The sequence below is a fragment of the Anoplophora glabripennis genome, unplaced genomic scaffold, assembly GCF_000390285.2.
Source record: "Anoplophora glabripennis isolate ALB-LARVAE unplaced genomic scaffold, Agla_2.0 scaffold318, whole genome shotgun sequence".
Taxonomy (NCBI): domain Eukaryota; kingdom Metazoa; phylum Arthropoda; class Insecta; order Coleoptera; family Cerambycidae; genus Anoplophora; species Anoplophora glabripennis.
Genome location: NW_019416418.1, coordinates 292,629 through 302,237, shown reverse-complemented (window position 1 = coordinate 302,237; position 9,609 = coordinate 292,629). Strand labels below are relative to the sequence as shown.

General features: G+C 32.6%; 1 protein-coding gene and 1 long non-coding RNA gene across 2 annotated transcripts in view; both read right to left on the bottom strand.

Moving 5' to 3' along the window:
* Positions 1-9,609, bottom strand: part of LOC108909181 (DNA-directed RNA polymerases I, II, and III subunit RPABC3) — a 239,249-nt gene that overhangs the window by 152,856 nt on the left and 76,784 nt on the right. The window lies entirely within an intron of this gene.
* On the bottom strand, positions 2,842-3,723 carry LOC111691510. Its single transcript, XR_002762967.1, has 2 exons — positions 3,630-3,723; positions 2,842-3,541 (listed from the first exon to the last, which is right to left on the bottom strand). It is a non-coding gene; the product is annotated as an uncharacterized LOC111691510 (long non-coding RNA).

Genomic DNA, 9,609 nt, shown 5'->3' with positions numbered 1-9,609 from the left:
TTTTGTAAATAATCTTCCCGAAGTGCAACTATACGTCGTGATTCCATAATTACCATACGATTGTCAAGTTTTTTATGTTTAAAACCGCATTGTAATAAAACATGTCGTAAAGTATCTAAAGATTTATAATTATAATCAGGATAATCGCTTAATTTATTTCGAATCATGTTTACAGTAGGAACTTTATTCTCTTTTATACATATTATAAATTGTGCTTATGCGCCGCATTACATCTGGTAAAATAGTAAATTTTCTTTCATTTTGTATTTTTCCGTTTTCTCTTTGTACCGTGATCAATCTTTCTTTAATTACGCGATAAATTGACCTTTTTTGTATATCTTAGTAAATTCGTTAATCCGTTTCTTAACTTTTTTATCACATTATTCACTATTTTCAAACATTCATATATATTTAATATAATACGTTGACTTTTTACGTGTAAATATTTGTTTTTAAACTCTGAGTTTGTTTCGATATTTTCGACAAAAACCGGTTGCGCTATTTGGGGATTTTCCCGAGTTATTTCGTTATCCTCCGCTTCAAAGAGTCTCCAACCAACGCTAAATTACTAGATAATTACATATAACATTTATTTTAATAACTTACCCTTTACTGGTTACTATATGAACAAATAATAATATCAACTAATAAATAATAATACGTACTATACCAACAAAATATCCCGCCAAGCAATGCTCTGCACGGCACTGGCAAAGCGGCAAAGCTAAGTGAACCCGTGTACCATACAAAAAAATGTACGACCTAGTGGACCAATACAGCTTTGCTTTGATGACCAGCGCGCCGCCGTCAATTCTACATCAGGTGGACTAGTTTACCAATACCGGACTCGCCAAATTGCTATTCGAGTATAAATTACGAGACACATCATGGTTAAAGCATAAGAAGAAATTTCAGGAGAAGTGCATACGGTCCTGTGCTTTAAGATTTACAGATTCCAATTGACATCGTAACAACTATATCACAAAGTATCATTAATTCTTTATACCTTTAGTATTTTCTGCGATACCCTGAATTCCTACAGGATTTCATCCTTTTTTATCCATACAAAATGATTATTTTTTTCATATCTAAAATATTTCTGATAAAAATGGAGCGGTTTATTTAAAAGTATGCGATCCGTAACACGATTTACACCGTAGGTACTAAAAAAAAAACTATTAATTTCCATTTTAATGGGGTTGTGGCAAAAAGACCTTCCGCAACCCACCACATACGATTACATATCAATGGGCATCAAAGGAGGCATTTTAATTACACCTACGTATTCTGCAGCCGTCTGACTCACTGCCTACTATTTTATGCACCGCGGGAGTAATGAGTTCAATGTCAAGACTGATTAATAAGACGGCGTAGGCGAATATCATGTGACTTATTGCGTCCGTGCACTTGAAGTTTCGCTCGCTTTACGACACAGCACTGACGCGCGGTCAAGGAAATATGTTTATATTATAGTAATTTGCCGAGGAAATGAATGTTGAACGCGCGGCATTCCCGGCAGCAACTATCTAATGTGATGGTGGTCAACATAAGTCAATATAAGTGCTTTGAAGTGGTAGTTCTTTTTAAAGTTCATTTAACGCGAAACTAACACTTTTAATAAAAATTATAATTTTAGCTGGTCCGTATAATGGATTCCATAAATCTACCCTCATAATTTCGGACACACGCTGAACATGAACCTAAAATCAGTTTACCACCAGCAATAATCACTATCGAGAAAATGCCCAATCCATTCATATAAGGGTATTTCACGAATATACCAGTGAGGTATGTGATTAGGTGTAAAAATGTAGTTATTTTTTAAATTAACGCTTTGGGTTCTAGCAAATGCTTTTGTCTTCAAAAGCTCTATGTAGTTTCTACTTCTCTTTTTTACCTCTAATAGTCGAAGAAATGAAACACTGAACTTCCGAAATCTGTGCAGTAAGATGGATCGTGATGCGGTTTTTTGCATTCGATTCGTTAGAGCGTCCAGAAAGTTTGTGACTCTATGTGATCAATGAGAAATGATAATTGCATCGGTGCATAAGAAAAATGCATTTTTAAAGTTGCATCTCGAAGAGTTAAAATATGAAAAATTTATAACTCGGAAAATATTGACGGAAATGAGTTCAATTTTGCTACTCGGGGGTTTTTGGGGTCGCTGAACACGAATATCATGACGGCAACGGTCTCCGAGGTACTTAGTGCCCAGGGTGGCCGGTTTTCACATCGTTTCCTGGAGTTTTGTGGAAATTTGTTATAAACTTAGCCGAAACTCGTTACCTCGGGGTTTTTGAGGCTAATATTCCTTCTTTATATGACAAAAAATCAAATCATCGATACATTGAAGATTTGGTTACTTCAGATAAAGGATTTTTCAATTTCAGTTCTCCAGCTAAATATTTATTCTTTTGGTAAACCTAGGTTGACAATAAAATAATCTAACTCACTCTGACTAAAATTTGCGGATGTTTGTTTCCATCACTCGGTATATATTCTTCTTCACTGTGCCGTGTTATTTTTTCTTTTGATTATCAAAATAGGTATTGGGGTTGTTTTATTCTTTATTTATTTTACATTTATTTTTAATCACAAGAAAATCACACATAACGGCAGCTTTTCGTCGTGAGAGCGGGTCGTAGGTTAGGAAGCAGCTAGCTAAAATTGTATATACAGTATGGTGTTAAATTAGGGCGCCACGTAACTTATGAGTGTAAGTTATCTAGCTGTATTCTGCAAAGTTACGAAAGTCAGAACACTTCATAAAGTTAGGGTTTTACTGAGACTCTGATATTTATTAGTCACATATACAGGGTGAGTGAAAATAAGTGAGAAAAATAAAAAAACAAAAATATTTATTCTAAATCTCAGACCAATGGTTATTCGCTTCAGACAAATATAAGAACATTTTATAAAGAAATAATTCGTATTAGTGAAATCAGATATATAATACCTACTAAAGAATGATAGGGTTATAAAGTGATTAATTTAATGTTCCAAGCGATTATTAATTTGAGAAACAATATGTAATTAGGATAAAGAACACGTTTATGTTATTGGAGTTACTCCAAATCTCGCTTATTCATAGTACTATGCTTTAGCGTAACAATTTCATATTTTAAATAAACATATTATATATAGATATTTATAAATGCGTGCATTGAGTATGTTTCATCAAAAGATTATTATAACGCTTATATAAAAATTTATGTAGGTAATATGTATTTCTGTCTTACTTTGACTGATTCATAAAAGGATAGAGAGTATAAAAAAAGTTCTTATCTGTCCTGGCGGCTTCTCGATGAAATGGTCGAGTCCTGTGGATGGAGGAAAATGGCGACGTCAGGTCCTAAATTGGGTGGAGCGGTATATCTGCGCCTAGATTGGGACTCGGGAACTGGAGAAACAGCACGGAAGACGTTTTCCACTTAGAATTTAAATTAAAAAAAACCATATTGCCCTCAATTCTGGCCCATCCTTAAATTTTAGTTTGTCCTTAAATTTAGCCTGTCCGTAAATTTAGCCTGTCCGTTAATCTCTAAAAATATGGAGGAAAAAAAAATAATTAAACCCCATCCCTAACGTTCTTTTTCTTTGGGAAGATAATAAACAAAACTTAAACTCACCTTTTTAAAAGAGATTTGTAGGACTAAGAAGAAAAAGTATGTACAAAAAAAACTGGAGCTTGGCTGCAGATGTTAGTTACACAATCGGATGTCTTGAAGAGGCTGAGTTCAATTTCTTGGGATACTATCGGTAGACATCGAGGAGTGAATGGCGTGGATTTTTCGTGTGCAATTTTCAGATCCCCAAATGTAGGAAGATTGGTGGTTTATAACCCGCACACCTTATCCCATCGCCTACTAAAATTCAACTCCCTGCTCGATTCTCTGAGAACTCGAAGGTTCTAGTACCACGGAAGTACTTTGATTTGGTGGGGGTAACATTTCCGGAATAAACGATTGATGAACTCGGCAACCAGAAATACAAATACAGATGGTAGACATATGTGACACTCAATACCTGATGAATGGGACTGTTAAATAAGAAGATTTATTTGATGGTAAGTATTTGGTAGTTAGTAATTAGTAATTAACCTTTTTTCTTTTTGTAGGTAACTTGGTAAGTTACTGTAAACCGAAGAAATATATGGATTCATATAAATTGTGAACCAGTTTTAAACAAATGCACCTACGTCATCTTTTATTTAAAGTTGTGGTATTCTAATGTAGATAATATATATATTTTTATATTGTTATTACCGTTACCTGTATAAGTATTTTCCATTAAATTTTACAATATCACTTATCAAGTATTTTAATTTTTCTGTTACCTTATTACATTGTAATTGTAAAATTAGTTATTCATAAAGTAATTAATATGATTTTACAAATTTTAAGTACTTTTCTGGCGGTAGTAATTTTAAATGCTACAACTGTCCATTTAACTGTCACTGTATCCTACTTTTCATCCATTCTTGTTTGTAGATTAGTGTTCAGCGAGCCCGAAAATATGGAAGTTTTCTTACTAGAGTACAATCCTTAAGCATATTCGCAAATATCCCATTTTTGAGGATTTGAGGGGTATTTTCTTGAAAATGGTCGATGCTGACGACAAACTGAATTTGAATCACCCTGTATATCATTTTGATACAGGTTATTAAAAACACTTCAATATCGTAACAGATAAAAGCGTAAACTAGAAAACAGTCTTATTAAGAAAAAAATAGTGCAAGTTATCAGACAGCAACTATTTTTCTACTAATGTTAACAAAGTTTTGTTTAAATTTTCCTTACTTTGCTTTTAATGAACAACAGATATTTTAAGGTATTCTCTAATAAAGCCAATTTATATCGACGACGTGAAGCTCTGTTTAATATAATATGCCCAGTATATCAAAACGGCGTTTGATGTCTAACAAAAAAAAATTGCACCTTAAAGAAATTTGATATTGTTTTGTTTGTGAAAATACAGTTCCTGAAATATATCCTCCTGTGTAAAGCCGCTTTCCCACGACGCGTGGTTCCGCGAGCAAACCGCAGATAAATTAATTTCACCACGCTAGTTGTTATCAAGTCAAAGCCGAACGATAACTTGATTTATGGTCGGTCCAGTTGCCGAACCGCGCGTCGTGGGAACGCGCCTTAATACGCTCACAATATGCCCACAAGGAATGCGTTGGACTGCATAAGAAATATGGTTTACAATTTATTTGATACGATGAGTGTGTAAATTTATGTGCCTACTGATTTCAGGTTTATTTATAACTTTTTATTAACATATTGCCTTGAAATTTGCAATTGTCTTAAATTTAAAACACAAAAATTTGTAGTGGCCTTATTTAGGCCAGGGGCTCCCAATAAAAACAATTAATTCATCTTTTCATCCTCCTCTCTTCAAAATAAATAAATGGTTTAACTTTTTTGGTCTTCACAGTATGTGATATTATAAAATGATCACACAGACCGGCAAAATTTTAACTTAACAATACGAATATACTTATATACGAATTCAAATCCGAGGCCCAAATTTCTCAATTGGCGCTGGTTTTCAGATATCCTAACCTAAAAGTGCCAACATCGTAATTTTTTAACATATTTGAGGTTATGTTACATGGAAAGGTAATTTTTTTTGCTGAAATCATTAATGGGGTCTATGCTTACTCTTTAAAACGCACTTGGATTTATCTCGATATCATTTTTCGTCTTTGAGAAATCGCATGTTGAAATTTAGTAGTTTGACTTATTTCTCGATTTTTGAATATGTATATTCAAAACACAGCACCACAAACCTTATGGCTTTATGGGCTTAGGGTTTATGACTTCACGATTGAACGTATTAGCCTCCTTTGCATGTAAATGTATTTCCAAATTGACATAATGCGTAAAATATCGAACATATGTCGAATTTTTAGACATTTTTTTAAAGTTTATTGCAAAATTTGACGTGATAGAGTATTTTGGAGATCAGATTCATAATCAGCGACCCCAAAATCATGTAAGATCCCTACATCCGGGTGCGGATGAATTTAGGTTTGTGATGCTGTGTGAGAAATAAATCAAAGTATTAGTTAAGACCCACAGACCACCTAGACTGGCCGTATCTAATTCCAATGCACGGGTACCAGTGAATGCAAAATCCGGGGACGTGGAGTGTGGAAGGCAATCTGATCGCGCGCATGTTTAAGCAGATCCGGATTAAGTAATATTTTTATTACATATTAAACATTACATATATTGCATCTTATGACAAATATTCAATTTTAAGTTTGTAATTCAGAAAATAGTATATTTTAGTGTCATATTAAATAAAACTACAAAATAATTTAAATATATTTATTGTCCTCTAAATAATATTAATTTATTTAATATTTGCCTTTTCGTAGATTTTACCGAATTAAATAATTTGACTTCATGATTTATTCGTACATCGATATACTTTTCACATTCAGCCCTTACAAGTTCTATTAAATGATTACAATTGTTAGGCAAATTATCAAATTGATGTTCATGCAAATTTTCAAATATGTTCACATTCAGAAAGTTTTTTAATACATGATAAACAATTTTATTTTTCTGTAGCCTAGGTGTTCTGCTTTCATCATTATTTAAAAATTTTATTAATTTTTCTGTTTCTTAGCATATTACTACGACATCTCGAGATGGATACGTCAAACAACCACGATCTTTAATAAAAATTAATTGACTGTACGAATACTGAATCTGAAATTAGTTTTGTTTGCGATTTTTTTAATTGAAAAAAATATTTAATTAATTTTCAGCTATCTCGAAATGACGGGAATTGGTAAAATTTCATAAAAATTTAAGACTCACATAAAGTAAATAATTACTAAAAATATTTTACAGTAATTCATTCATTATTTTATAATAACAATATCACGTTAATCACTACACTATGTGGGCGAACAAAATTATAAAGCTAACCCTGGAAACTTGTGACGTTAACCGAAAAATGGCGTACATATTTACCTTTTATATATTCCTTTTTATTACTCACCTAAAGAAGGAAACTTTTCGCCTCTCTTCACCAACTCGATCACTTCTATTTATACAATGTTTTACAATACACTTGCCCATGATAAAACGTCTAATTATCGAAATCACAGCGATGCGTACACGTCAAATGCTAGGACACGACTGACTGCTGGGCTCCAAATCAGGCTCCAAAGTGTTTCACCAAAGTCGCTCTATAAGCCAGTCTAGGTGGTCTATGGTCAAGACTCCATTAATCGTTTTAGGAAAAAAATGTATCTATTCATGTAACATAACCTCAAATATGTCTACAAATCGTGATTTTGACACTTTTAGGTTAGGATATCTAGAAAACCAGAACCAATTGAGAAATTTGGCCCTCGGATTCGAATTTAATGCACCAAAATCTTTCAGGAAAGTACATTCTGGTTTCTGGGTATTATCTTTCTATGAATAATAGGTATTCTTAGTTGACATCGTTAAAAGCATCAGGAGGAAAAAGAAGTTTAAGTTTGCAAGTAACAAGTAACCATTAAAAAAAAATCAAGTTATTTACCTTTGGTCTAGACACGAGTTTTATTTTCAATAACTTGAAGTATCGCTTGTTCCTAGTATTTATCTTTTTTTAATCTCGTTTTTAATAATTCTAAAGTAAATAAAGCACATTTAATAAAAATGCCTCGTTCCAACTTGTTTACTAATGAAATGGAATGGAAAAACAGCAAATAAATTGAAAACGGTTAAATTTCGCGACTTGAAACTGGCATATATTTGTGTCAAAAAGTTACGAGAGATTTTTCTGTCAAAACTTTCATATTATACAATTAAAAATAAAAAGTTCTGATGTTTATCCTTCAAGAGTACCTACAATTTGTAGCACCCTCTGGCGTCTAGAGTAAAGTTAGGTACGGATTCGTCTTCCTCGTCCCAGAAAAACCCCAAATCGAAATTTTCAAAGCAATTCACTGACAACTTTCTAAAAATTTTCAGAATTTTGTATTCAAAATTTTAACTTTGACATCTTGTATCCTTTCACGTGTCATATAACAAAATGTTAAACGTCTTTTACAAAAACATAGCATAAAATTTGAGAATATCTTATATTTCTGTATCTTGAAGGTGTATTAGATTTGAGCAGGACTTAAAATAATATTCCATCTTTTTTGGTCTTTTTTGTGTAGTCTGACCTATCCCGGTATATGTTACGATGTGACGAATATTGTTCGTTTTTCATTAAGTTACATTTAGTATTTCCCATACCTTGTAGCTCTGAAAGGAATCAGTTTATTTTTACTCACAGTAATCGATCAAGTGAATGTCAAGGCGTCCCGTAGATATGCCTCCCCCTATTCAAAACGGCAACTTTGCGTGACTTGGAACTGCGATAATAAATTGAAGTTTCGGAAAAAAATAAATGTTTCTAGAAATGTTACAAATTATTTCACTAAAAATACCGGTAATACGATCCTTCGAAATATTCGTCTTGCAAAGTAAAACTGTAATCTAGGTCAGATATTAAGTCACTGAAAAGACTATACATATTTTTTACATACTATATTCAAAAATTTTTGTGTGATAACTTCATACCGTTATACAGGGTGTAACACTGAATGGGAATCATATTATTACGGAGGGTACTTGTGACCCTTAAAAACAATATCCTGAAAACGAAATTTTGTTTAATTTTCTATTATCTCGCCGATGGGCAGGTTACTATAACCTCGCGTGTTCATTATTGTCCAATCTAATCTTTATAAATTCATATACCCACATGTTATATAGTCCACAGTACAGGCCCCCTCTGGAAAGTTGATTACCACATACTTTATAACTCCTGAGGCGCTTCGTTTTGACGAGTCTGTGTGGTACTTTTCCTCTGCGACTTTTCTCGATTCCTCTGCTTTTGCACTCGGAAAAGTCCAAAAACATGGCAATTTCCCGGGGTCTTGAAAAGTCAACACCACATCTTTTATTTTTAGCTTAAGTAACTGGAAATTTTGTTGCAAATGCCGATTTAAATTTGTCCGACAGAAATTCTTCCGACATAGACGTGTCTACCGGCCGAAACATGCCTAAATGACAGGGTATTGAAAATCAATTACCACATAGGTAATTTTTAGAAAAAATAATAGTAAATAATTAATTCAGTCAAAAAGTATTGTTGTCCGACAAATTTCAAGCCGCGTTTTTTCAGTCCGACAGCTGGAAATAGGAATTTTCACGGGGTATGATAAATCGATCACCACATATCTAATTTTCATTATTTCCACTTTTAAATTTACTGTACAAAATAGTGATATAAGTTTCCGACGCTTTAATGTCCGCAAATTATTAAAAAATCAATAAATCAATAATCGTGATGAAATTTAATTGTTTCGCTCCAAACATTTCATATTTATAAATGGTTATTAATTAATTATTATGTAAATTAATATTTGTTTCAAATAATTATTATTTGAAACAAATAAATAATTATAATATTCCTTATTTTATGCTTAAAAATTTAAAAGTTATAAACAAATGAAGTTATTATACAATTACAAGAATAAAACGAAAAATATATACATGGTGTTTCAGAAAGACAGCAGGGGTGATAGTACGACAAAAAATGAGA